Source organism: Pelobates fuscus, chromosome 3, assembly GCF_036172605.1.
Source record: "Pelobates fuscus isolate aPelFus1 chromosome 3, aPelFus1.pri, whole genome shotgun sequence".
Lineage (NCBI taxonomy): Eukaryota > Metazoa > Chordata > Amphibia > Anura > Pelobatidae > Pelobates > Pelobates fuscus.
In genome coordinates this window covers 394,373,165-394,399,581 of record NC_086319.1, presented here as the reverse complement: position 1 = coordinate 394,399,581, position 26,417 = coordinate 394,373,165, and the positions used below count along the sequence as shown (strand labels likewise).

Here is a 26,417-nt window from a genome sequence, read left to right as displayed (position 1 = left end):
GGAAATGTGTTTCAGAGATTGTTCCAAGTTGGATTCTTGAGTCATATTATATACCAAAATTTGGAAGCACTATGCGGGTAGGGTTGTCTCTAGGCAGGCAGACACCAGAGGCATTTCTGTGAGCTGAATTTCAAGACTCCTGTACACAAGTGTAATTCTCTATGGTATAATTTTATTAAGGTTTTACACTGTACACATTTTTCCTGTTTTATTGTATGTATATATTATATGTACATATATGATCTGCCGGAAGTCTGTGTCTAGGGAAAAGGTGGATCTGATACCTATAAATAAGAAGAGGAGAGGGAGTCACCTATTTAAGAGTCCAATGCTTTTATTCCAGAGCCAGATTGTGGGCTCTGGTTCATGTGAGTTGCCAATGCCTCTAGATGCTTTACAGCTTTATTAGATTTTTGGGCTGTGTTAGTAAGTTGTCTCCACTATTATATCTTTTTCCATTTTTACTTTAGAGTTCAAAAGTTTGTTATTGTGTTTTTTACTAGGATAATCACATTGTTCTATGTATTAAATCATGGTTGTTATATTGCAGTGGCGTTTATAATTTATTTAGACTTTTAAAGGGGTGCCAAGAATTAACACTTTGTTGTGATTTAGTGCAATGTTAGATATTTGGCACTATTTACACTGTTTGCATTGTAGCTATTGTTTAACTCTGACACTCACATGGTTAACAGTTGCAGGGTTCTGCAGTTGGACAAGGCATGCATTTAGAAAAATGTCATGTGGGTGTGAGCCTAATTTGAATACCTACAATGCATTGCAAAGAATGTTGTCCTTTTTAAACTAGTCGGACAAATAATAACAGCTTTTAACAGATTCTACCACCAGGACTCCCTCTCATTTATGTTTACGCTGAACGAGAGTGAGGGATGGAAGGAGATGGATGCGGCCATGATGTGCATTCTTAGAGCGTTTAAATGGGTGGGAATGCCAGCCAAGCTAAGGATGCATTCTCCCCCCCAGACCTGGGGCCGTGGGTCTGTACATTATCCCGGGTAATTGTGTCCTGTCATCTGCATCTGTTGTGAATGGGGTCAAAATGTACTTAGCGTCCTGTAATCTGCATCTGTTGTGAATGGGGTCAAAATGTACTTAGCGCGGAAGAGAAGGAAAATCGAGATGCCGTGACCCGGATTCGAACCGGGGTTGCTGCGGCCACAACGCAGAGTACTAACCACTATACGATCACGGCACAACGGCCGAGCCAGGTAGGAGTCGAACCTACAATCTTCTGATCCGTAGTCAGACGCGTTATCCATTGCGCCACTGTCCCATGCTTGGAGACAGCAGCCCCAACCTCAGTCAATAGGATCTGCCTCAACAGAAAAAGATGTCCATTATAAAACTAAATTGAGATACAAAATAAGTTTTTTGCAAAGTTGTTTATTTATTTTATCTTATCATTAAAAGTTAAACCTTGCCTTAAAACTTCCTTAACTACTTATATGGCACCAACAAATTCCGCAGAGCTGGAATTGAACTAATTCAACTTAGATGTACTTTATTAAACAAACAAAAATAAGCAATTGCACAATAACTGCTAAAAGAGCTCACAAAACAATCTCTGAGATGCGTTTCACAATTTAACTGAGGAAGCTTTTTTTTAAGGAGGAAATGTGTTTCAGAGATTGTTCCAAGTTGGATTCTTGAGTCATATTATATACCAAAATTTGGAAGCACTATGCGGGTAGGGTTGTCTCTAGGCAGGCAGACACCAGAGGCATTTCTGTGAGCTGAATTTCAAGACTCCTGTACACAAGTGTAATTCTCTATGGTATAATTTTATTAAGGTTTTACACTGTACACATTTTTCCTGTTTTATTGTATGTATATATTATATGTACATATATGATCTGCCGGAAGTCTGTGTCTAGGGAAAAGGTGGATCTGATACCTATAAATAAGAAGAGGAGAGGGAGTCACCTATTTAAGAGTCCAATGCTTTTATTCCAGAGCCAGATTGTGGGCTCTGGTTCATGTGAGTTGCCAATGCCTCTAGATGCTTTACTGCTTTATTAGATTTTTGGGCTGTGTTAGTAAGTTGTCTCCACTATTATATCTTTTTCTATTTTTACTTTAGAGTTCAAAAGTTTGTTATTGTGTTTTTTACTAGGATAATCACATTGTTCTATGTATTAAATCATGGTTGTTATATTGCAGTGGCGTTTACAATTTATTTAGACTTTTAAAGGGGTGCCAAGAATTAACACTTTGTTGTGATTTAGTGCAATGTTAGATATTTGGCACTATTTACACTGTTTGCATTGTAGCTATTGTTTAACTCTGACACTCACATGGTTAACAGTTGCAGGGTTCTGCAGTTGGACAAGGCATGCATTTAGAAAAATGTCATGTGGGTGTGAGCCTAATTTGAATACCTACAATGCATTGCAAAGAATGTTGTCCTTTTTAAACTAGTCGGACAAATAATAACAGCTTTTAACAGATACTACCACCAGGACTCCCTCTCATTTATGTTTACGCTGAACGAGAGTGAGGGATGGAAGGAGATGGATGCGGCCATGATGTGCATTCTTAGAGCATTTAAATGGGTGGGAATGCAAGCCAAGCTAAGGATGCATTCTCCCCCCCAGACCTGGGGCCGTGGGTCTGTACATTATCCCGGGTAATTGTGTCCTGTCATCTGCATCTGTTGTGAATGGGGTCAAAATGTACTTAGCGTCCTGTAATCTGCATCTGTTGTGAATGGGGTCAAAATGTACTTAGCGCGGAAGAGAAGGAAAATGGAGATGCCGTGACCCGGATTCGAACCGGGGTTGCTGCGGCCACAACGCAGAGTACTAACCACTATACGATCACGGCACAACGGCCGAGCCAGGTAGGAGTCGAACCTACAATCTTCTGATCCGTAGTCAGACGCGTTATCCATTGCGCCACTGGCCCATGCTTGGAGACAGCAGCCCCAACCTCAGTCAATAGGATCTGCCTCAACAGAAAAAGATGTCCATTATAAAACTAAATTGAGATACAAAATAAGTTTTTTGCAAAGTTGTTTATTTATTTTATCTTATCATTAAAAGTTAAACCTTGCCTTAAAACTTCCTTAACTACTTATATGGCACCAACAAATTCCGCAGAGCTGGAATTGAACTAATTCAACTTAGATGTACTTTATTAAACAAACAAAAATAAGCAATTGCACAATAACTGCTAAAAGAGCTCACAAAACAATCTCTGAGATGCGTTTCACAATTTAACTGAGGAAGCTTTTTTTTAAGGAGGAAATGTGTTTCAGAGATTGTTCCAAGTTGGATTCTTGAGTCATATTATATACCAAAATTTGGAAGCACTATGCGGGTAGGGTTGTCTCTAGGCAGGCAGACACCAGAGGCATTTCTGTGAGCTGAATTTCAAGACTCCTGTACACAAGTGTAATTCTCTATGGTATAATTTTATTAAGGTTTTACACTGTACACATTTTTCCTGTTTTATTGTATGTATATATTATATGTACATATATGATCTGCCGGAAGTCTGTGTCTAGGGAAAAGGTGGATCTGATACCTATAAATAAGAAGAGGAGAGGGAGTCACCTATTTAAGAGTCCAATGCTTTTATTCCAGAGCCAGATTGTGGGCTCTGGTTCATGTGAGTTGCCAATGCCTCTAGATGCTTTACAGCTTTATTAGATTTTTGGGCTGTGTTAGTAAGTTGTCTCCACTATTATATCTTTTTCCATTTTTACTTTAGAGTTCAAAAGTTTGTTATTGTGTTTTTTACTAGGATAATCACATTGTTCTATGTATTAAATCATGGTTGTTATATTGCAGTGGCGTTTACAATTTATTTAGACTTTTAAAGGGGTGCCAAGAATTAACACTTTGTTGTGATTTAGTGCAATGTTAGATATTTGGCACTATTTACACTGTTTGCATTGTAGCTATTGTTTAACTCTGACACTCACATGGTTAACAGTTGCAGGGTTCTGCAGTTGGACAAGGCATGCATTTAGAAAAATGTCATGTGGGTGTGAGCCTAATTTGAATACCTACAATGCATTGCAAAGAATGTTGTCCTTTTTAAACTAGTCGGACAAATAATAACAGCTTTTAACAGATACTACCACCAGGACTCCCTCTCATTTATGTTTACGCTGAACGAGAGTGAGGGATGGAAGGAGATGGATGCGGCCATGATGTGCATTCTTAGAGCGTTTAAATGGGTGGGAATGCCAGCCAAGCTAAGGATGCATTCTCCCCCCCAGACCTGGGGCCGTGGGTCTGTACATTATCCCGGGTAATTGTGTCCTGTCATCTGCATCTGTTGTGAATGGGGTCAAAATGTACTTAGCGTCCTGTAATCTGCATCTGTTGTGAATGGGGTCAAAATGTACTTAGCGCGGAAGAGAAGGAAAATCGAGATGCCGTGACCCGGATTCGAACCGGGGTTGCTGCGGCCACAACGCAGAGTACTAACCACTATACGATCACGGCACAACGGCCGAGCCAGGTAGGAGTCGAACCTACAATCTTCTGATCCGTAGTCAGACGCGTTATCCATTGCGCCACTGTCCCATGCTTGGAGACAGCAGCCCCAACCTCAGTCAATAGGATCTGCCTCAACAGAAAAAGATGTCCATTATAAAACTAAATTGAGATACAAAATAAGTTTTTTGCAAAGTTGTTTATTTATTTTATCTTATCATTAAAAGTTAAACCTTGCCTTAAAACTTCCTTAACTACTTATATGGCACCAACAAATTCCGCAGAGCTGGAATTGAACTAATTCAACTTAGATGTACTTTATTAAACAAACAAAAATAAGCAATTGCACAATAACTGCTAAAAGAGCTCACAAAACAATCTCTGAGATGCGTTTCACAATTTAACTGAGGAAGCTTTTTTTTAAGGAGGAAATGTGTTTCAGAGATTGTTCCAAGTTGGATTCTTGAGTCATATTATATACCAAAATTTGGAAGCACTATGCGGGTAGGGTTGTCTCTAGGCAGGCAGACACCAGAGGCATTTCTGTGAGCTGAATTTCAAGACTCCTGTACACAAGTGTAATTCTCTATGGTATAATTTTATTAAGGTTTTACACTGTACACATTTTTCCTGTTTTATTGTATGTATATATTATATGTACATATATGATCTGCCGGAAGTCTGTGTCTAGGGAAAAGGTGGATCTGATACCTATAAATAAGAAGAGGAGAGGGAGTCACCTATTTAAGAGTCCAATGCTTTTATTCCAGAGCCAGATTGTGGGCTCTGGTTCATGTGAGTTGCCAATGCCTCTAGATGCTTTACAGCTTTATTAGATTTTTGGGCTGTGTTAGTAAGTTGTCTTCACTATTATATCTTTTTCCATTTTTACTTTAGAGTTCAAAAGTTTGTTATTGTGTTTTTTACTAGGATAATCACATTGTTCTATGTATTAAATCATGGTTGTTATATCGCAGTGGCGTTTACAATTTATTTAGACTTTTAAAGGGGTGCCAAGAATTAACACTTTGTTGTGATTTAGTGCAATGTTAGATATTTGGCACTATTTACACTGTTTGCATTGTAGCTATTGTTTAACTCTGACACTCACATGGTTAACAGTTGCAGGGTTCTGCAGTTGGACAAGGCATGCATTTAGAAAAATGTCATGTGGGTGTGAGCCTAATTTGAATACCTACAATGCATTGCAAAGAATGTTGTCCTTTTTAAACTAGTCGGACAAATAATAACAGCTTTTAACAGATACTACCACCAGGACTCCCTCTCATTTATGTTTACGCTGAACGAGAGTGAGGGATGGAAGGAGATGGATGCGGCCATGATGTGCATTCTTAGAGCGTTTAAATGGGTGGGAATGCAAGCCAAGCTAAGGATGCATTCTCCCCCCCAGACCTGGGGCCGTGGGTCTGTACATTATCCCGGGTAATTGTGTCCTGTCATCTGCATCTGTTGTGAATGGGGTCAAAATGTACTTAGCGTCCTGTAATCTGCATCTGTTGTGAATGGGGTCAAAATGTACTTAGCGCGGAAGAGAAGGAAAATGGAGATGCCGTGACCCGGATTCGAACCGGGGTTGCTGCGGCCACAACGCAGAGTACTAACCACTATACGATCACGGCACAACGGCCAAGCCAGGTAGGAGTCGAACCTACAATCTTCTGATCCGTAGTCAGACGCGTTATCCATTGCGCCACTGGCCCATGCTTGGAGACAGCAGCCCCAACCTCAGTCAATAGGATCTGCCTCAACAGAAAAAGATGTCCATTATAAAACTAAATTGAGATACAAAACAAGTTTTTTGCAAAGTTGTTTATTTATTTTATCTTATCATTAAAAGTTAAACCTTGCCTTAAAACTTCCTTAACTACTTATATGGCACCAACAAATTCCGCAGAGCTGGAATTGAACTAATTCAACTTAGATGTACTTTATTAAACAAACAAAAATAAGCAATTGCACAATAACTGCTAAAAGAGCTCACAAAACAATCTCTGAGATGCGTTTCACAATTTAACTGAGGAAGCTTTTTTTTAAGGAGGAAATGTGTTTCAGAGATTGTTCCAAGTTGGATTCTTGAGTCATATTATATACCAAAATTTGGAAGCACTATGCGGGTAGGGTTGTCTCTAGGCAGGCAGACACCAGAGGCATTTCTGTGAGCTGAATTTCAAGACTCCTGTACACAAGTGTAATTCTCTATGGTATAATTTTATTAAGGTTTTACACTGTACACATTTTTCCTGTTTTATTGTATGTATATATTATATGTACATATATGATCTGCCGGAAGTCTGTGTCTAGGGAAAAGGTGGATCTGATACCTATAAATAAGAAGAGGAGAGGGAATCACCTATTTAAGAGTCCAATGCTTTTATTCCAGAGCCAGATTGTGGGCTCTGGTTCATGTGAGTTGCCAATGCCTCTAGATGCTTTACAGCTTTATTAGATTTTTGGGCTGTGTTAGTAAGTTGTCTCCACTATTATATCTTTTTCCATTTTTACTTTAGAGTTCAAAAGTTTGTTATTGTGTTTTTTACTAGGATAATCACATTGTTCTATGTATTAAATCATGGTTGTTATATTGCAGTGGCGTTTACAATTTATTTAGACTTTTAAAGGGGTGCCAAGAATTAACACTTTGTTGTGATTTAGTGCAATGTTAGATATTTGGCACTATTTACACTGTTTGCATTGTAGCTATTGTTTAACTCTGACACTCACATGGTTAACAGTTGCAGGGTTCTGCAGTTGGACAAGGCATGCATTTAGAAAAATGTCATGTGGGTGTGAGCCTAATTTGAATACCTACAATGCATTGCAAAGAATGTTGTCCTTTTTAAACTAGTCGGACAAATAATAACAGCTTTTAACAGATACTACCACCAGGACTCCCTCTCATTTATGTTTACGCTGAACGAGAGTGAGGGATGGAAGGAGATGGATGCGGCCATGATGTGCATTGTTAGAGCGTTTAAATGGGTGGGAATGCCAGCCAAGCTAAGGATGCATTCTCCCGCCCAGACCTGGGGCCGTGGGTCTGTACATTATCCCGGGTAATTGTGTCCTTTCATCTGCATCTGTTGTGAATGGGGTCAAAATGTACTTAGCGTCCTGTAATCTGCATCTGTTGTGAATGGGGTCAAAATGTACTTAGCGCGGAAGAGAAGGAAAATGGAGATGCCGTGACCCGGATTCGAACCGGGGTTGCTGCGGCCACAACGCAGAGTACTAACCACTATACGATCACGGCACAACGGCCGAGCCAGGTAGGAGTCGAACCTACAATCTTCTGATCCGTAGTCAGACGCGTTATCCATTGCGCCACTGGCCCATGCTTGGAGACAGCAGCCCCAACCTCAGTCAATAGGATCTGCCTCAACAGAAAAAGATGTCCATTATAAAACTAAATTGAGATACAAAATAAGTTTTTTGCAAAGTTGTTTATTTATTTTATCTTATCATTAAAAGTTAAACCTTGCCTTAAAACTTCCTTAACTACTTATATGGCACCAACAAATTCCGCAGAGCTGGAATTGAACTAATTCAACTTAGATGTACTTTATTAAACAAACAAAAATAAGCAATTGCACAATAACTGCTAAAAGAGCTCACAAAACAATCTCTGAGATGCGTTTCACAATTTAACTGAGGAAGCTTTTTTTTAAGGAGGAAATGTGTTTCAGAGATTGTTCCAAGTTGGATTCTTGAGTCATATTATATACCAAAATTTGGAAGCACTATGCGGGTAGGGTTGTCTCTAGGCAGGCAGACACCAGAGGCATTTCTGTGAGCTGAATTTCAAGACTCCTGTACACAAGTGTAATTCTCTATGGTATAATTTTATTAAGGTTTTACACTGTACACATTTTTCCTGTTTTATTGTATGTATATATTATATGTACATATATGATCTGCCGGAAGTCTGTGTCTAGGGAAAAGGTGGATCTGATACCTATAAATAAGAAGAGGAGAGGGAGTCACCTATTTAAGAGTCCAATGCTTTTATTCCAGAGCCAGATTGTGGGCTCTGGTTCATGTGAGTTGCCAATGCCTCTAGATGCTTTACAGCTTTATTAGATTTTTGGGCTGTGTTAGTAAGTTGTCTCCACTATTATATCTTTTTCCATTTTTACTTTAGAGTTCAAAAGTTTGTTATTGTGTTTTTTACTAGGATAATCACATTGTTCTATGTATTAAATCATGGTTGTTATATTGCAGTGGCGTTTACAATTTATTTAGACTTTTAAAGGGGTGCCAAGAATTAACACTTTGTTGTGATTTAGTGCAATGTTAGATATTTGGCACTATTTACACTGTTTGCATTGTAGCTATTGTTTAACTCTGACACTCACATGGTTAACAGTTGCAGGGTTCTGCAGTTGGACAAGGCATGCATTTAGAAAAATGTCATGTGGGTGTGAGCCTAATTTGAATACCTACAATGCATTGCAAAGAATGTTGTCCTTTTTAAACTAGTCGGACAAATAATAACAGCTTTTAACAGATACTACCACCAGGACTCCCTCTCATTTATGTTTACGCTGAACGAGAGTGAGGGATGGAAGGAGATGGATGCGGCCATGATGTGCATTCTTAGAGCGTTTAAATGGGTGGGAATGCCAGCCAAGCTAAGGATGCATTCTCCCCCCCAGACCTGGGGCCGTGGGTCTGTACATTATCCCGGGTAATTGTGTCCTGTCATCTGCATCTGTTGTGAATGGGGTCAAAATGTACTTAGCGCGGAAGAGAAGGAAAATGGAGATGCCGTGACCCGGATTCGAACCGGGGTTGCTGCGGCCACAACGCAGAGTACTAACCACTATACGATCACGGCACAACGGCCGAGCCAGGTAGGAGTCGAACCTACAATCTTCTGATCCATAGTCAGACGCGTTATCCATTGCGCCACTGGCCCATGCTTGGAGACAGCAGCCCCAACCTCAGTCAATAGGATCTGCCTCAACAGAAAAAGATGTCCATTATAAAACTAAATTGAGATACAAAATAAGTTTTTTGCAAAGTTGTTTATTTATTTTATCTTATCATTAAAAGTTAAACCTTGCCTTAAAACTTCCTTAACTACTTATATGGCACCAACAAATTCCGCAGAGCTGGAATTGAACTAATTCAACTTAGATGTACTTTATTAAACAAACAAAAATAAGCAATTGCACAATAACTGCTAAAAGAGCTCACAAAACAATCTCTGAGATGCGTTTCACAATTTAACTGAGGAAGCTTTTTTTTAAGGAGGAAATGTGTTTCAGAGATTGTTCCAAGTTGGATTCTTGAGTCATATTATATACCAAAATTTGGAAGCACTATGCGGGTAGGGTTGTCTCTAGGCAGGCAGACACCAGAGGCATTTCTGTGAGCTGAATTTCAAGACTCCTGTACACAAGTGTAATTCTCTATGGTATAATTTTATTAAGGTTTTACACTGTACACATTTTTCCTGTTTTATTGTATGTATATATTATATGTACATATATGATCTGCCGGAAGTCTGTGTCTAGGGAAAAGGTGGATCTGATACCTATAAATAAGAAGAGGAGAGGGAGTCACCTATTTAAGAGTCCAATGCTTTTATTCCAGAGCCAGATTGTGGGCTCTGGTTCATGTGAGTTGCCAATGCCTCTAGATGCTTTACAGCTTTATTAGATTTTTGGGCTGTGTTAGTAAGTTGTCTCCACTATTATATCTTTTTCCATTTTTACTTTAGAGTTCAAAAGTTTGTTATTGTGTTTTTTACTAGGATAATCACATTGTTCTATGTATTAAATCATGGTTGTTATATTGCAGTGGCGTTTACAATTTATTTAGACTTTTAAAGGGGTGCCAAGAATTAACACTTTGTTGTGATTTAGTGCAATGTTAGATATTTGGCACTATTTACACTGTTTGCATTGTAGCTATTGTTTAACTCTGACACTCACATGGTTAACAGTTGCAGGGTTCTGCAGTTGGACAAGGCATGCATTTAGAAAAATGTCATGTGGGTGTGAGCCTAATTTGAATACCTACAATGCATTGCAAAGAATGTTGTCCTTTTTAAACTAGTCGGACAAATAATAACAGCTTTTAACAGATACTACCACCAGGACTCCCTCTCATTTATGTTTACGCTGAACGAGAGTGAGGGATGGAAGGAGATGGATGCGGCCATGATGTGCATTCTTAGAGCGTTTAAATGGGTGGGAATGCCAGCCAAGCTAAGGATGCATTCTCCCCCCCAGACCTGGGGCCGTGGGTCTGTACATTATCCCGGGTAATTGTGTCCTGTCATCTGCATCTGTTGTGAATGGGGTCAAAATGTACTTAGCGCGGAAGAGAAGGAAAATGGAGATGCCGTGACCCGGATTCGAACCGGGGTTGCTGCGGCCACAACGCAGAGTACTATAGGATCAATAGGATCTGCCTCAACAGAAAAAGATGTCCATTATAAAACTAAATTGAGATACAAAAAATAAGTTTTTTGCAAAGTTGTTTATTTATTTTATCTTATCATTAAAAGTTAAACCTTGCCTTAAAACTTCCTTAACTACTTATATGGCACCAACAAATTCCGCAGAGCTGGAATTGAACTAATTCAACTTAGATGTACTTTATTAAACAAACAAAAATAAGCAATTGCACAATAACTGCTAAAAGAGCTCACAAAACAATCTCTGAGATGCGTTTCACAATTTAACTGAGGAAGCTTTTTTTAAAGGAGGAAATGTGTTTCAGAGATTGTTCCAAGTTGGATTCTTGAGTCATATTATATACCAAAATTTGGAAGCACTATGCGGGTTGGGTTGTCTCTAGGCAGGCAGACACCAGAGGCATTTCTGTGAGCTGAATTTCAAGACTCCTGTACACAAGTGTAATTCTCTAAGGTATAATTTTATTAAGGTTTTACACTGTACACATTTTTCCTGTTTTATTGTATGTATATATTATATGTACATATATGATCTGCCGGAAGTCTGTGTCTAGGGAAAAGGTGGATCTGATACCTATAAATAAGAAGAGGAGAGGGAGTCACCTATTTAAGAGTCCAATGCTTTTATTCCAGAGCCAGATTGTGTGCTCTGGTTCATGTGAGTTGCCAATGCCTCTAGATGCTTTACTGCTTTATTAGATTTTTGGGCTGTGTTAGTAAGTTGTTTCCACTATTATATCTTTTTCTATTTTTACTTTAGAGTTCAAAAGTTTGTTATTGTGTTTTTTACTAGGATAATCACATTGTTCTATGTATTAAATCATGGTTGTTATATTGCAGTGGCGTTTACAATTTATTTAGACTTTTAAAGGGGTGCCAAGAATTAACACTTTGTTGTGATTTAGTGCAATGTTAGATATTTGGCACTATTTACACTGTTTGCATTTTAGATATTGTTTAACTCTGACACTCACATGGTTAACAGTTGCAGGGTTCTGCAGTTGGACAAGGCATGCATTTAGAAAAATGTCATGTGGGTGTGAGCCTAATTTGAATACCTACAATGCATTGCAAAGAATGTTGTCCTTTTTAAACTAGTCGGACAAATAATAACAGCTTTTAACAGATACTACCAAAATGGACTCCCTCTCATTTATGTTTACGCTGAACGAGAGTGAGGGATGGAAGGAGATGGATGCGGCCATGATGTGCATTCTTAGAGCGTTTAAATGGGTGGAAATGCCAGCCAAGCTAAGGATGCATTCTCCCCCCCAGACCTGGGGCTGTGGGTCTGTACATTATCCCGGGTAATTGCGTCCTGTCATCTGCATCTGTTGTGAATGGGGTCAAAATGTACTTAACGTCCTGTCATCTGCATCTGTTGTGAATGGGGTCAAAATGTACTTAGCGCGGAAGAGAAGGAAAATGGAGATGCCGTGACCCGGATTCGAACCGGGGTTGCTGCGACCACAACGCAGAGTACTAACTACTATACGATCACAGCACAACAGCCGAGCCAGGTAGGAGTCGAACCTACAATCTTCTGATCCGTAGTCAGACGCGTTATCCATTGCGCCACTGGCCCATGCTTGGAGACAGCAGCCCCAACCTCAGTCAAAAGGATCTGCCTCAACAGAAAAAGATGTCCATTATAAAACTAAATTGAGATACAAAATAAGTTTTTTGCAAAGTTGTTTATTTATTTTATCTTATCATTAAAAGTTAAACCTTGCCTTAAAACTTCCTTAACTACTTATATGGCACCAACAAATTCCGCAGAGCTGGAATTGAACTAATTCAACTTAGATGTACTTTATTAAACAAACAAAAATAAGCAATTGCACAATAACTGCTAAAAGAGCTCACAAAACAATCTCTGAGATGCGTTTCACAATTTAACTGAGGAAGCTTTTTTTTAAGGAGGAAATGTGTTTCAGAGATTGTTCCAAGTTGGATTCTTGAGTCATATTATATACCAAAATTTGGAAGCACTATGCGGGTAGGGTTGTCTCTAGGCAGGCAGACACCAGAGGCATTTCTGTGAGCTGAATTTCAAGACTCCTGTACACAAGTGTAATTCTCTATGGTATAATTTTATTAAGGTTTTACACTGTACACATTTTTCCTGTTTTATTGTATGTATATATTATATGTACATATATGATCTGCCGGAAGTCTGTGTCTAGGGAAAAGGTGGATCTGATACCTATAAATAAGAAGAGGAGAGGGAGTCACCTATTTAAGAGTCCAATGCTTTTATTCCAGAGCCAGATTGTGGGCTCTTGTTCATGTGAGTTGCCAATGCCTCTAGATGCTTTACAGCTTTATTAGATTTTTGGGCTGTGTTAGTAAGTTGTCTCCACTATTATATCTTTTTCCATTTTTACTTTAGAGTTCAAAAGTTTGTTATTGTGTTTTTTACTAGGATAATCACATTGTTCTATGTATTAAATCATGGTTGTTATATTGCAGTGGCGTTTACAATTTATTTAGACTTTTAAAGGGGTGCCAAGAATTAACACTTTGTTGTGATTTAGTGCAATGTTAGATATTTGGCACTATTTACACTGTTTGCATTTTAGATATTGTTTAACTCTGACACTCACATGGTTAACAGTTGCAGGGTTCTGCAGTTGGACAAGGCATGCATTTAGAAAAATGTCATGTGGGTGTGAGCCTAATTTGAATACCTACAATGCATTGCAAAGAATGTTGTCCTTTTTAAACTAGTCGGACAAATAATAACAGCTTTTAACAGATACTACCAAAATGGACTCCCTCTCATTTATGTTTACGCTGAACGAGAGTGAGGGATGGAAGGAGATGGATGCGGCCATGATGTGCATTCTTAGAGCGTTTAAATGGGTGGAAATGCCAGCCAAGCTAAGGATGCATTCTCCCCCCCAGACCTGGGGCTGTGGGTCTGTACATTATCCCGGGTAATTGCGTCCTGTCATCTGCATCTGTTGTGAATGGGGTCAAAATGTACTTAACGTCCTGTCATCTGCATCTGTTGTGAATGGGGTCAAAATGTACTTAGCGCGGAAGAGAAGGAAAATGGAGATGCCGTGACCCGGATTCGAACCGGGGTTGCTGCGGCCACAACGCAGAGTACTAACTACTATACGATCACAGCACAACAGCCGAGCCAGGTAGGAGTCGAACCTACAATCTTCTGATCCGTAGTCAGACGCGTTATCCATTGCGCCACTGGCCCATGCTTGGAGACAGCAGCCCCAACCTCAGTCAAAAGGATCTGCCTCAACAGAAAAAGATGTCCATTATAAAACTAAATTGAGATACAAAATAAGTTTTTTGCAAAGTTGTTTATTTATTTTATCTTATCATTAAAAGTTAAACCTTGCCTTAAAACTTCCTTAACTACTTATATGGCACCAACAAATTCCGCAGAGCTGGAATTGAACTAATTCAACTTAGATGTACTTTATTAAACAAACAAAAATAAGCAATTGCACAATAACTGCTAAAAGAGCTCACAAAACAATCTCTGAGATGCGTTTCACAATTTAACTGAGGAAGCTTTTTTTTAAGGAGGAAATGTGTTTCAGAGATTGTTCCAAGTTGGATTCTTGAGTCATATTATATACCAAAATTTGGAAGCACTATGCGGGTAGGGTTGTCTCTAGGCAGGCAGACACCAGAGGCATTTCTGTGAGCTGAATTTCAAGACTCCTGTACACAAGTGTAATTCTCTATGGTATAATTTTATTAAGGTTTTACACTGTACACATTTTTCCTGTTTTATTGTATGTATATATTATATGTACATATATGATCTGCCGGAAGTCTGTGTCTAGGGAAAAGGTGGATCTGATACCTATAAATAAGAAGAGGAGAGGGAGTCACCTATTTAAGAGTCCAATGCTTTTATTCCAGAGCCAGATTGTGGGCTCTTGTTCATGTGAGTTGCCAATGCCTCTAGATGCTTTACAGCTTTATTAGATTTTTGGGCTGTGTTAGTAAGTTGTCTCCACTATTATATCTTTTTCCATTTTTACTTTAGAGTTCAAAAGTTTGTTATTGTGTTTTTTACTAGGATAATCACATTGTTCTATGTATTAAATCATGGTTGTTATATTGCAGTGGCGTTTACAATTTATTTAGACTTTTAAAGGGGTGCCAAGAATTAACACTTTGTTGTGATTTAGTGCAATGTTAGATATTTGGCACTATTTACACTGTTTGCATTGTAGCTATTGTTTAACTCTGACACTCACATGGTTAACAGTTGCAGGGTTCTGCAGTTGGACAAGGCATGCATTTAGAAAAATGTCATGTGGGTGTGAGCCTAATTTGAATACCTACAATGCATTGCAAAGAATGTTGTCCTTTTTAAACTAGTCGGACAAATAATAACAGCTTTTAACAGATACTACCACCAGGACTCCCTCTCATTTATGTTTACGCTGAACGAGAGTGAGGGATGGAAGGAGATGGATGCGGCCATGATGTGCATTCTTAGAGCGTTTAAATGGGTGGGAATGCCAGCCAAGCTAAGGATGCATTCTCCCCCCCAGACCTGGGGCCGTGGGTCTGTACATTATCCCGGGTAATTGTGTCCTGTCATCTGCATCTGTTGTGAATGGGGTCAAAATGTACTTAGCGCGGAAGAGAAGGAAAATGGAGATGCCGTGACCCGGATTCGAACCGGGGTTGCTGCGGCCACAACGCAGAGTACTAACCACTATACGATCACGGCACAACGGCCGAGCCAGGTAGGAGTCGAACCTACAATCTTCTGATCCGTAGTCAGACGCGTTATCCATTGCGCCACTGGCCCATGCTTGGAGACAGCAGCCCCAACCTCAGTCAATAGGATCTGCCTCAACAGAAAAAGATGTCCATTATAAAACTAAATTGAGATACAAAATAAGTTTTTTGCAAAGTTGTTTATTTATTTTATCTTATCATTAAAAGTTAAACCTTGCCTTAAAACTTCCTTAACTACTTATATGGCACCAACAAATTCCGCAGAGCTGGAATTGAACTAATTCAACTTAGATGTACTTTATTAAACAAACAAAAATAAGCAATTGCACAATAACTGCTAAAAGAGCTCACAAAACAATCTCTGAGATGCGTTTCACAATTTAACTGAGGAAGCTTTTTTTTAAGGAGGAAATGTGTTTCAGAGATTGTTCCAAGTTGGATTCTTGAGTCATATTATATACCAAAATTTGGAAGCACTATGCGGGTAGGGTTGTCTCTAGGCAGGCAGACACCAGAGGCATTTCTGTGAGCTGAATTTCAAGACTCCTGTACACAAGTGTAATTCTCTATGGTATAATTTTATTAAGGTTTTACACTGTACACATTTTTCCTGTTTTATTGTATGTATATATTATATGTACATATATGATCTGCCGGAAGTCTGTGTCTAGGGAAAAGGTGGATCTGATACCTATAAATAAGAAGAGGAGAGGGAGTCACCTATTTAAGAGTCCAATGCTTTTATTCCAGAGCCAGATTGTGGGCTCTGGTTCATGTGAGTTGCCAATGCCTCTAGATGCTTTACAGCTTTATTAGATTTTTGGGCTGTGTTAGTAAGTTGTCTCCACTATTATATCTTTTTCCATTTTTACTTTAGAGTTCAAAAGTTTGTTATTGTGTTTTTTACTAGGATAATCACATTGTTCTATGTATTAAATCATGGTTGTTATATTGCAGTGGCGTTTACAATTTATTTAGACTTTTAAAGGGGTGCCAAGAATTAACACTTTGTTGTGATTTAGTGCAATGTTAGATATTTGGCACTATTTACACTGTTTGCATTGTAGCTATTGTTTAACTCTGACACTCACATGGTTAACAGTTGCAGGGTTCTGCAGTTGGACAAGGCATGCATTTAGAAAAATGTCATGTGGGTGTGAGCCTAATTTGAATACCTACAATGCATTGCAAAGAATGTTGTCCTTTTTAAACTAGTCGGACAAATAATAACAGCTTTTAACAGATACTACCACCAGGACTCCCTCTCATTTATGTTTACGCTGAACGAGAGTGAGGGATGGAAGGAGATGGATGCGGCCATGATGTGCATTCTTAGAGCGTTTAAATGGGTGGGAATGCCAGCCAAGCTAAGGATGCATTCTCCCCCCCAGACCTGGGGCCGTGGGTCTGTACATTATCCCGGGTAATTGTGTCCTGTCATCTGCATCTGTTGTGAATGGGGTCAAAATGTACTTAGCGTCCTGTAATCTGCATCTGTTGTGAATGGGGTCAAAATGTACTTAGCGCGGAAGAGAAGGAAAATGGAGATGCCGTGACCCGTATTCGAACCGGGGTTGCTGCGGCCACAACGCAGAGTACTAACCACTATACGATCACGGCACAACGGCCGAGCCAGGTAGGAGTCGAACCTACAATCTTCTGATCCGTAGTCAGACGCGTTATCCATTGCGCCACTGGCCCATGCTTGGAGACAGCAGCCCCAACCTCAGTCAATAGGATCTGCCTCAACAGAAAAAGATGTCCATTATAAAACTAAATTGAGATACAAAATAAGTTTTTTGCAAAGTTGTTTATTTATTTTATCTTATCATTAAAAGTTAAACCTTGCCTTAAAACTTCCTTAACTACTTATATGGCACCAACAAATTCCGCAGAGCTGGAATTGAACTAATTCAACTTAGATGTACTTTATTAAACAAACAAAAATAAGCAATTGCACAATAACTGCTAAAAGAGCTCACAAAACAATCTCTGAGATGCGTTTCACAATTTAACTGAGGAAGCTTTTTTTAAAGGAGGAAATGTGTTTCAGAGATTGTTCCAAGTTGGATTCTTGAGTCATATTATATACCAAAATTTGGAAGCACTATGCGGGTTGGGTTGTCTCTAGGCAGGCAGACACCAGAGGCATTTCTGTGAGCTGAATTTCAAGACTCCTGTACACAAGTGTAATTCTCTATGGTATAATTTTATTAAGGTTTTACACTGTACACATTTTTCCTGTTTTATTGTATGTATATATTATATGTACATATATGATCTGCCGGAAGTCTGTGTCTAGGGAAAAGGTGGATCTGATACCTATAAATAAGAAGAGGAGAGGGAGTCACCTATTTAAGAGTCCAATGCTTTTATTCCAGAGCCAGATTGTGTGCTCTGGTTCATGTGAGTTGCCAATGCCTCTAGATGCTTTACAGCTTTATTAGATTTTTGGGCTGTGTTAGTAAGTTGTTTCCACTATTATATCTTTTTCTATTTTTACTTTAGAGTTCAAAAGTTTGTTATTGTGTTTTTTACTAGGATAATCACATTGTTCTATGTATTAAATCATGGTTGTTATATTGCAGTGGCGTTTACAATTTATTTAGACTTTTAAAGGGGTGCCAAGAATTAACACTTTGTTGTGATTTAGTGCAATGTTAGATATTTGGCACTATTTACACTGTTTGCATTTTAGATATTGTTTAACTCTGACACTCACATGGTTAACAGTTGCAGGGTTCTGCAGTTGGACAAGGCATGCATTTAGAAAAATGTCATGTGGGTGTGAGCCTAATTTGAATACCTACAATGCATTGCAAAGAATGTTGTCCTTTTTAAACTAGTCGGACAAATAATAACAGCTTTTAACAGATACTACCAAAATGGACTCCCTCTCATTTATGTTTACGCTGAACGAGAGTGAGGGATGGAAGGAGATGGATGCGGCCATGATGTGCATTCTTAGAGCGTTTAAATGGGTGGAAATGCCAGCCAAGCTAAGGATGCATTCTCCCCCCCAGACCTGGGGCTGTGGGTCTGTACATTATCCCGGGTAATTGCGTCCTGTCATCTGCATCTGTTGTGAATGGGGTCAAAATGTACTTAACGTCCTGTCATCTGCATCTGTTGTGAATGGGGTCAAAATGTACTTAGCGCGGAAGAGAAGGAAAATGGAGATGCCGTGACCCGGATTCGAACCGGGGTTGCTGCGGCCACAACGCAGAGTACTAACCACTATACGATCACGGCACAATGGCCGAGCCAGGTAGGAGTCGAACCTACAATCTTCTGATCCGTAGTCAGACGCGTTATCCATTGCGCCACTGGCCCATGCTTGGAGACAGCAGCCCCAACCTCAGTCAAAAGGATCTGCCTCAACAGAAAAAGATGTCCATTATAAAACTAAATTGAGATACAAAATAAGTTTTTTGCAAAGTTGTTTATTTATTTTATCTTATCATTAAAAGTTAAACCTTGCCTTAAAACTTCCTTAACTACTTATATGGCACCAACAAATTCCGCAGAGCTGGAATTGAACTAATTCAACTTAGATGTACTTTATTAAACAAACAAAAATAAGCAATTGCACAATAACTGCTAAAAGAGCTCACAAAACAATCTCTGAGATGCGTTTCACAATTTAACTGAGGAAGCTTTTTTTAAAGGAGGAAATGTGTTTCAGAGATTGTTCCAAGTTGGATTCTTGAGTCATATTATATACCAAAATTTGGAAGCACTATGCGGGTTGGGTTGTCTCTAGGCAGGCAGACACCAGAGGCATTTCTGTGAGCTGAATTTCAAGACTCCTGTACACAAGTGTAATTCTCTATGGTATAATTTTATTAAGGTTTTACACTGTACACATTTTTCCTGTTTTATTGTATGTATATATTATATGTACATATATGATCTGCCGGAAGTCTGTGTCTAGGGAAAAGGTGGATCTGATACCTATAAATAAGAAGAGGAGAGGGAGTCACCTATTTAAGAGTCCAATGCTTTTATTCCAGAGCCAGATTGTGTGCTCTGGTTCATGTGAGTTGCCAATGCCTCTAGATGCTTTACAGCTTTATTAGATTTTTGGGCTGTGTTAGTAAGTTGTTTCCACTATTATATCTTTTTCTATTTTTACTTTAGAGTTCAAAAGTTTGTTATTGTGTTTTTTACTAGGATAATCACATTGTTCTATGTATTAAATCATGGTTGTTATATTGCAGTGGCGTTTACAATTTATTTAGACTTTTAAAGGGGTGCCAAGAATTAACACTTTGTTGTGATTTAGTGCAATGTTAGATATTTGGCACTATTTACACTGTTTGCATTTTAGATATTGTTTAACTCTGACACTCACATGGTTAACAGTTGCAGGGTTCTGCAGTTGGACAAGGCATGCATTTAGAAAAATGTCATGTGGGTGTGAGCCTAATTTGAATACCTACAATGCATTGCAAAGAATGTTGTCCTTTTTAAACTAGTCGGACAAATAATAACAGCTTTTAACAGATACTACCAAAATGGACTCCCTCTCATTTATGTTTACGCTGAACGAGAGTGAGGGATGGAAGGAGATGGATGCGGCCATGATGTGCATTCTTAGAGCGTTTAAATGGGTGGAAATGCCAGCCAAGCTAAGGATGCATTCTCCCCCCCAGACCTGGGGCTGTGGGTCTGTACATTATCCCGGGTAATTGCGTCCTGTCATCTGCATCTGTTGTGAATGGGGTCAAAATGTACTTAACGTCCTGTCATCTGCATCTGTTGTGAATGGGGTCAAAATGTACTTAGCGCGGAAGAGAAGGAAAATGGAGATGCCGTGACCCGGATTCGAACCGGGGTTGCTGCGGCCACAACGCAGAGTACTAACCACTATACGATCACGGCACAATGGCCGAGCCAGGTAGGAGTCGAACCTACAATCTTCTGATCCATAGTCAGACGCGTTATCCATTGCGCCACTGGCCCATGCTTGGAGACAGCAGCCCCAACCTCAGTCAAAAGGATCTGCCTCAACAGAAAAAGATGTCCATTATAAAACTAAATTGAGATACAAAATAAGTTTTTTGCAAAGTTGTTTATTTATTTTATCTTATCATTAAAAGTTAAACCTTGCCTTAAAACTTCCTTAACTACTTATATGGCACCAACAAATTCCGCAGAGCTGGAATTGAACTAATTCAACTTAGATGTACTTTATTAAACAAACAAAAATAAGCAATTGCACAATAACTGCTAAAAGAGCTCACAAAACAATCTCTGAGATGCGTTTCACAATTTAACTGAGGAAGCTTTTTTTTAAGGAGGAAATGTGTTTCAGAGATTGTTCCAAGTTGGATTCTTGAGTCATATTATATACCAAAATTTGGAAGCACTATGCGGGTAGGGTTGTCTCTAGGCAGGCAGACACCAGAGGCATTTCTGTGAGCTGAATTTCAAGACTCCTGTACACAAGTGTAATTCTCTATGGTATAATTTTATTAAGGTTTTACACTGTACACATTTTTCCTGTTTTATTGTATGTATATATTATATGTACATATATGATCTGCCGGAAGTCTGTGTCTAGGGAAAAGGTGGATCTGATACCTATAAATAAGAAGAGGAGAGGGAGTCACCTATTTAAGAGTCCAATGCTTTTATTCCAGAGCCAGATTGTGGGCTCTGGTTCATGTGAGTTGCCAATGCCTCTAGATGCTTTACTGCTTTATTAGATTTTTGGGCTGTGTTAGTAAGTTGTCTCCACTATTATATCTTTTTCTATTTTTACTTTAGAGTTCAAAAGTTTGTTATTGTGTTTTTTACTAGGATAATCACATTGTTCTATGTATTAAATCATGGTTGTTATATTGCAGTGGCGTTTACAATTTATTTAGACTTTTAAAGGGGTGCCAAGAATTAACACTTTGTTGTGATTTAGTGCAATGTTAGATATTTGGCACTATTTACACTGTTTGCATTGTAGCTATTGTTTAACTCTGACACTCACATGGTTAACAGTTGCAGGGTTCTGCAGTTGGACAAGGCATGCATTTAGAAAAATGTCATGTGGGTGTGAGCCTAATTTGAATACCTACAATGCATTGCAAAGAATGTTGTCCTTTTTAAACTAGTCGGACAAATAATAACAGCTTTTAACAGATACTACCACCAGGACTCCCTCTCATTTATGTTTACGCTGAACGAGAGTGAGGGATGGAAGGAGATGGATGCGGCCATGATGTGCATTCTTAGAGCGTTTAAATGGGTGGGAATGCCAGCCAAGCTAAGGATGCATTCTCCCCCCCAGACCTGGGGCCGTGGGTCTGTACATTATCCCGGGTAATTGTGTCCTGTCATCTGCATCTGTTGTGAATGGGGTCAAAATGTACTTAGCGTCCTGTAATCTGCATCTGTTGTGAATGGGGTCAAAATGTACTTAGCGCGGAAGAGAAGGAAAATGGAGATGCCGTGACCCGGATTCGAACCGGGGTTGCTGCGGCCACAACGCAGAGTACTAACCACTATACGATCACGGCACAACGGCCGAGCCAGGTAGGAGTCGAACCTACAATCTTCTGATCCGTAGTCAGACGCGTTATCCATTGCGCCACTGGCCCATGCTTGGAGACAGCAGCCCCAACCTCAGTCAATAGGATCTGCCTCAACAGAAAAAGATGTCCATTATAAAACTAAATTGAGATACAAAATAAGTTTTTTGCAAAGTTGTTTATTTATTTTATCTTATCATTAAAAGTTAAACCTTGCCTTAAAACTTCCTTAACTACTTATATGGCACCAACAAATTCCGCAGAGCTGGAATTGAACTAATTCAACTTAGATGTACTTTATTAAACAAACAAAAATAAGCAATTGCACAATAACTGCTAAAAGAGCTCACAAAACAATCTCTGAGATGCGTTTCACAATTTAACTGAGGAAGCTTTTTTTTAAGGAGGAAATGTGTTTCAGAGATTGTTCCAAGTTGGATTCTTGAGTCATATTATATACCAAAATTTGGAAGCACTATGCGGGTAGGGTTGTCTCTAGGCAGGCAGACACCAGAGGCATTTCTGTGAGCTGAATTTCAAGACTCCTGTACACAAGTGTAATTCTCTATGGTATAATTTTATTAAGGTTTTACACTGTACACATTTTTCCTGTTTTATTGTATGTATATATTATATGTACATATATGATCTGCCGGAAGTCTGTGTCTAGGGAAAAGGTGGATCTGATACCTATAAATAAGAAGAGGAGAGGGAGTCACCTATTTAAGAGTCCAATGCTTTTATTCCAGAGCCAGATTGTGGGCTCTGGTTCATGTGAGTTGCCAATGCCTCTAGATGCTTTACAGCTTTATTAGATTTTTGGGCTGTGTTAGTAAGTTGTCTCCACTATTATATCTTTTTCCATTTTTACTTTAGAGTTCAAAAGTTTGTTATTGTGTTTTTTACTAGGATAATCACATTGTTCTATGTATTAAATCATGGTTGTTATATTGCAGTGGCGTTTACAATTTATTTAGACTTTTAAAGGGGTGCCAAGAATTAACACTTTGTTGTGATTTAGTGCAATGTTAGATATTTGGCACTATTTACACTGTTTGCATTGTAGCTATTGTTTAACTCTGACACTCACATGGTTAACAGTTGCAGGGTTCTGCAGTTGGACAAGGCATGCATTTAGAAAAATGTCATGTGGGTGTGAGCCTAATTTGAATACCTACAATGCATTGCAAAGAATGTTGTCCTTTTTAAACTAGTCGGACAAATAATAACAGCTTTTAACAGATACTACCACCAGGACTCCCTCTCATTTATGTTTACGCTGAACGAGAGTGAGGGATGGAAGGAGATGGATGCGGCCATGATGTGCATTCTTAGAGCGTTTAAATGGGTGGGAATGCCAGCCAAGCTAAGGATGCATTCTCCCCCCCAGACCTGGGGCCGTGGGTCTGTACATTATCCCGGGTAATTGTGTCCTGTCATCTGCATCTGTTGTGAATGGGGTCAAAATGTACTTAGCGTCCTGTAATCTGCATCTGTTGTGAATGGGGTCAAAATGTACTTAGCGCGGAAGAGAAGGAAAATGGAGATGCCGTGACCCGGATTCGAACCGGGGTTGCTGCGGCCACAACGCAGAGTACTAACCACTATACGATCACGGCACAACGGCCGAGCCAGGTAGGAGTCGAACCTACAATCTTCTGATCCGTAGTCAGACGCGTTATCCATTGCGCCACTGGCCCATGCTTGGAGACAGCAGCCCCAACCTCAGTCAATAGGATCTGCCTCAACAGAAAAAGATGTCCATTATAAAACTAAATTGAGATACAAAATAAGTTTTTTGCAAAGTTGTTTATTTATTTTATCTTATCATTAAAAGTTAAACCTTGCCTTAAAACTTCCTTAACTACTTATATGGCACCAACAAATTCCGCAGAGCTGGAATTGAACTAATTCAACTTAGATGTACTTTATTAAAAAAACAAAAATAAGCAATTGCACAATAACTGCTAAAAGAGCTCACAAAACAATCTCTGAGATGCGTTTCACAATTTAACTGAGGAAGCTTTTTTTAAAGGAGGAAATGTGTTTCAGAGATTGTTCCAAGTTGGATTCTTGAGTCATATTATATACCAAAATTTGGAAGCACTATGCGGGTTGGGTTGTCTCTAGGCAGGCAGACACCAGAGGCATTTCTGTGAGCTGAATTTCAAGACTCCTGTACACAAGTGTAATTCTCTATGGTATAATTTTATTAAGGTTTTACACTGTACACATTTTTCCTGTTTTATTGTATGTATATATTATATGTACATATATGATCTGCCGGAAGTCTGTGTCTAGGGAAAAGGTGGATCTGATACCTATAAATAAGAAGAGGAGAGGGAGTCACCTATTTAAGAGTCCAATGCTTTTATTCCAGAGCCAGATTGTGTGCTCTGGTTCATGTGAGTTGCCAATGCCTCTAGATGCTTTACAGCTTTATTAGATTTTTGGGCTGTGTTAGTAAGTTGTTTCCACTATTATATCTTTTTCTATTTTTACTTTAGAGTTCAAAAGTTTGTTATTGTGTTTTTTACTAGGATAATCACATTGTTCTATGTATTAAATCATGGTTGTTATATTGCAGTGGCGTTTACAATTTATTTAGACTTTTAAAGGGGTGCCAAGAATTAACACTTTGTTGTGATTTAGTGCAATGTTAGATATTTGGCACTATTTACACTGTTTGCATTTTAGATATTGTTTAACTCTGACACTCACATGGTTAACAGTTGCAGGGTTCTGCAGTTGGACAAGGCATGCATTTAGAAAAATGTCATGTGGGTGTGAGCCTAATTTGAATACCTACAATGCATTGCAAAGAATGTTGTCCTTTTTAAACTAGTCGGACAAATAATAACAGCTTTTAACAGATACTACCACCAGGACTCCCTCTCATTTATGTTTACGCTGAACGAGAGTGAGGGATGGAAGGATATGGATGCGGCCATGATGTGCATTCTTAGAGCGTTTAAATGGGTGGGAATGCCAGCCAAGCTAAGGATGCATTCTCCCCCCCAGACCTGGGGCCGTGGGTCTGTACATTATCCCGGGTAATTGTGTCCTGTCATCTGCATCTGTTGTGAATGGGGTCAAAATGTACTTAGCGCGGAAGAGAAGGAAAATGGAGATGCCGTGACCCGGATTCGAACCGGGGTTGCTGCGGCCACAACGCAGAGTACTAACCACTATACGATCACGGCACAACAGCCGAGCCAGGTAGGAGTCGAACCTACAATCTTCTGATCCGTAGTCAGACGCGTTATCCATTGCGCCACTGGCCCATGCTTGGAGACAGCAGCCCCAACCTCAGTCAATAGGATCTGCCTCAACAGAAAAAGATGTCCATTATAAAACTAAATTGAGATACAAAATAAGTTTTTTGCAAAGTTGTTTATTTATTTTATCTTATCATTAAAAGTTAAACCTTGCCTTAAAACTTCCTTAACTACTTATATGGCACCAACAAATTCCGCAGAGCTGGAATTGAACTAATTCAACTTAGATGTACTTTATTAAACAAACAAAAATAAGCAATTGCACAATAACTGCTAAAAGAGCTCACAAAACAATCTCTGAGATGCGTTTCACAATTTAACTGAGGAAGCTTTTTTTAAAGGAGGAAATGTGTTTCAGAGATTGTTCCAAGTTGGATTCTTGAGTCATATTATATACCAAAATTTGGAAGCACTATGCGGGTTGGGTTGTCTCTAGGCAGGCAGACACCAGAGGCATTTCTGTGAGCTGAATTTCAAGACTCCTGTACACAAGTGTAATTCTCTATGGTATAATTTTATTAAGGTTTTACACTGTACACATTTTTCCTGTTTTATTGTATGTATATATTATATGTACATATATGATCTGCCGGAAGTCTGTGTCTAGGGAAAAGGTGGATCTGATACCTATAAATAAGAAGAGGAGAGGGAGTCACCTATTTAAGAGTCCAATGCTTTTATTCCAGAGCCAGATTGTGTGCTCTGGTTCATGTGAGTTGCCAATGCCTCTAGATGCTTTACAGCTTTATTAGATTTTTGGGCTGTGTTAGTAAGTTGTTTCCACTATTATATCTTTTTCTATTTTTACTTTAGAGTTCAAAAGTTTGTTATTGTGTTTTTTACTAGGATAATCACATTGTTCTATGTATTAAATCATGGTTGTTATATTGCAGTGGCGTTTACAATTTATTTAGACTTTTAAAGGGGTGCCAAGAATTAACACTTTGTTGTGATTTAGTGCAATGTTAGA

General features: G+C 39.0%; 24 non-coding genes across 24 annotated transcripts; all 24 read right to left on the bottom strand.

The window, feature by feature from the left end:
* Positions 1-1,141: 1,141 nt before the first annotated feature.
* Positions 1,142-1,213, bottom strand: TRNAH-GUG (transfer RNA histidin (anticodon GUG)). The gene has a single exon. It is a non-coding gene; the product is annotated as a tRNA-His (tRNA).
* Positions 1,214-2,772: 1,559 nt separating this feature from the next.
* TRNAH-GUG (transfer RNA histidin (anticodon GUG)) lies at positions 2,773-2,844 on the bottom strand. Its single transcript has one exon. It is a non-coding gene; the product is annotated as a tRNA-His (tRNA).
* An 8-nt stretch (positions 2,845-2,852) lies between these two features.
* Positions 2,853-2,925, bottom strand: TRNAR-ACG (transfer RNA arginine (anticodon ACG)). The gene has a single exon. It is a non-coding gene; the product is annotated as a tRNA-Arg (tRNA).
* A 1,478-nt stretch (positions 2,926-4,403) lies between these two features.
* Positions 4,404-4,475, bottom strand: TRNAH-GUG (transfer RNA histidin (anticodon GUG)). Its single transcript has one exon. It is a non-coding gene; the product is annotated as a tRNA-His (tRNA).
* A 1,559-nt stretch (positions 4,476-6,034) lies between these two features.
* Positions 6,035-6,106, bottom strand: TRNAH-GUG (transfer RNA histidin (anticodon GUG)). The gene has a single exon. It is a non-coding gene; the product is annotated as a tRNA-His (tRNA).
* A 1,559-nt stretch (positions 6,107-7,665) lies between these two features.
* On the bottom strand, positions 7,666-7,737 carry TRNAH-GUG (transfer RNA histidin (anticodon GUG)). The gene has a single exon. It is a non-coding gene; the product is annotated as a tRNA-His (tRNA).
* Positions 7,738-7,745: 8 nt separating this feature from the next.
* On the bottom strand, positions 7,746-7,818 carry TRNAR-ACG (transfer RNA arginine (anticodon ACG)). The gene has a single exon. It is a non-coding gene; the product is annotated as a tRNA-Arg (tRNA).
* A 1,431-nt stretch (positions 7,819-9,249) lies between these two features.
* TRNAH-GUG (transfer RNA histidin (anticodon GUG)) lies at positions 9,250-9,321 on the bottom strand. The gene has a single exon. It is a non-coding gene; the product is annotated as a tRNA-His (tRNA).
* Positions 9,322-9,329: 8 nt separating this feature from the next.
* Positions 9,330-9,402, bottom strand: TRNAH-AUG (transfer RNA histidin (anticodon AUG)). Its single transcript has one exon. It is a non-coding gene; the product is annotated as a tRNA-His (tRNA).
* Positions 9,403-12,423: 3,021 nt separating this feature from the next.
* On the bottom strand, positions 12,424-12,496 carry TRNAR-ACG (transfer RNA arginine (anticodon ACG)). Its single transcript has one exon. It is a non-coding gene; the product is annotated as a tRNA-Arg (tRNA).
* Positions 12,497-14,055: 1,559 nt separating this feature from the next.
* TRNAR-ACG (transfer RNA arginine (anticodon ACG)) lies at positions 14,056-14,128 on the bottom strand. Its single transcript has one exon. It is a non-coding gene; the product is annotated as a tRNA-Arg (tRNA).
* A 1,431-nt stretch (positions 14,129-15,559) lies between these two features.
* TRNAH-GUG (transfer RNA histidin (anticodon GUG)) lies at positions 15,560-15,631 on the bottom strand. The gene has a single exon. It is a non-coding gene; the product is annotated as a tRNA-His (tRNA).
* Positions 15,632-15,639: 8 nt separating this feature from the next.
* On the bottom strand, positions 15,640-15,712 carry TRNAR-ACG (transfer RNA arginine (anticodon ACG)). The gene has a single exon. It is a non-coding gene; the product is annotated as a tRNA-Arg (tRNA).
* Positions 15,713-17,270: 1,558 nt separating this feature from the next.
* Positions 17,271-17,343, bottom strand: TRNAR-ACG (transfer RNA arginine (anticodon ACG)). Its single transcript has one exon. It is a non-coding gene; the product is annotated as a tRNA-Arg (tRNA).
* Positions 17,344-18,822: 1,479 nt separating this feature from the next.
* TRNAH-GUG (transfer RNA histidin (anticodon GUG)) lies at positions 18,823-18,894 on the bottom strand. The gene has a single exon. It is a non-coding gene; the product is annotated as a tRNA-His (tRNA).
* An 8-nt stretch (positions 18,895-18,902) lies between these two features.
* Positions 18,903-18,975, bottom strand: TRNAR-ACG (transfer RNA arginine (anticodon ACG)). Its single transcript has one exon. It is a non-coding gene; the product is annotated as a tRNA-Arg (tRNA).
* A 1,479-nt stretch (positions 18,976-20,454) lies between these two features.
* Positions 20,455-20,526, bottom strand: TRNAH-GUG (transfer RNA histidin (anticodon GUG)). Its single transcript has one exon. It is a non-coding gene; the product is annotated as a tRNA-His (tRNA).
* Positions 20,527-20,534: 8 nt separating this feature from the next.
* On the bottom strand, positions 20,535-20,607 carry TRNAH-AUG (transfer RNA histidin (anticodon AUG)). The gene has a single exon. It is a non-coding gene; the product is annotated as a tRNA-His (tRNA).
* Positions 20,608-22,085: 1,478 nt separating this feature from the next.
* TRNAH-GUG (transfer RNA histidin (anticodon GUG)) lies at positions 22,086-22,157 on the bottom strand. Its single transcript has one exon. It is a non-coding gene; the product is annotated as a tRNA-His (tRNA).
* An 8-nt stretch (positions 22,158-22,165) lies between these two features.
* On the bottom strand, positions 22,166-22,238 carry TRNAR-ACG (transfer RNA arginine (anticodon ACG)). Its single transcript has one exon. It is a non-coding gene; the product is annotated as a tRNA-Arg (tRNA).
* Positions 22,239-23,716: 1,478 nt separating this feature from the next.
* On the bottom strand, positions 23,717-23,788 carry TRNAH-GUG (transfer RNA histidin (anticodon GUG)). The gene has a single exon. It is a non-coding gene; the product is annotated as a tRNA-His (tRNA).
* Positions 23,789-23,796: 8 nt separating this feature from the next.
* On the bottom strand, positions 23,797-23,869 carry TRNAR-ACG (transfer RNA arginine (anticodon ACG)). Its single transcript has one exon. It is a non-coding gene; the product is annotated as a tRNA-Arg (tRNA).
* A 1,431-nt stretch (positions 23,870-25,300) lies between these two features.
* TRNAH-GUG (transfer RNA histidin (anticodon GUG)) lies at positions 25,301-25,372 on the bottom strand. The gene has a single exon. It is a non-coding gene; the product is annotated as a tRNA-His (tRNA).
* Positions 25,373-25,380: 8 nt separating this feature from the next.
* TRNAR-ACG (transfer RNA arginine (anticodon ACG)) lies at positions 25,381-25,453 on the bottom strand. Its single transcript has one exon. It is a non-coding gene; the product is annotated as a tRNA-Arg (tRNA).
* Between the last annotated feature and the right edge of the window lie 964 nt (positions 25,454-26,417).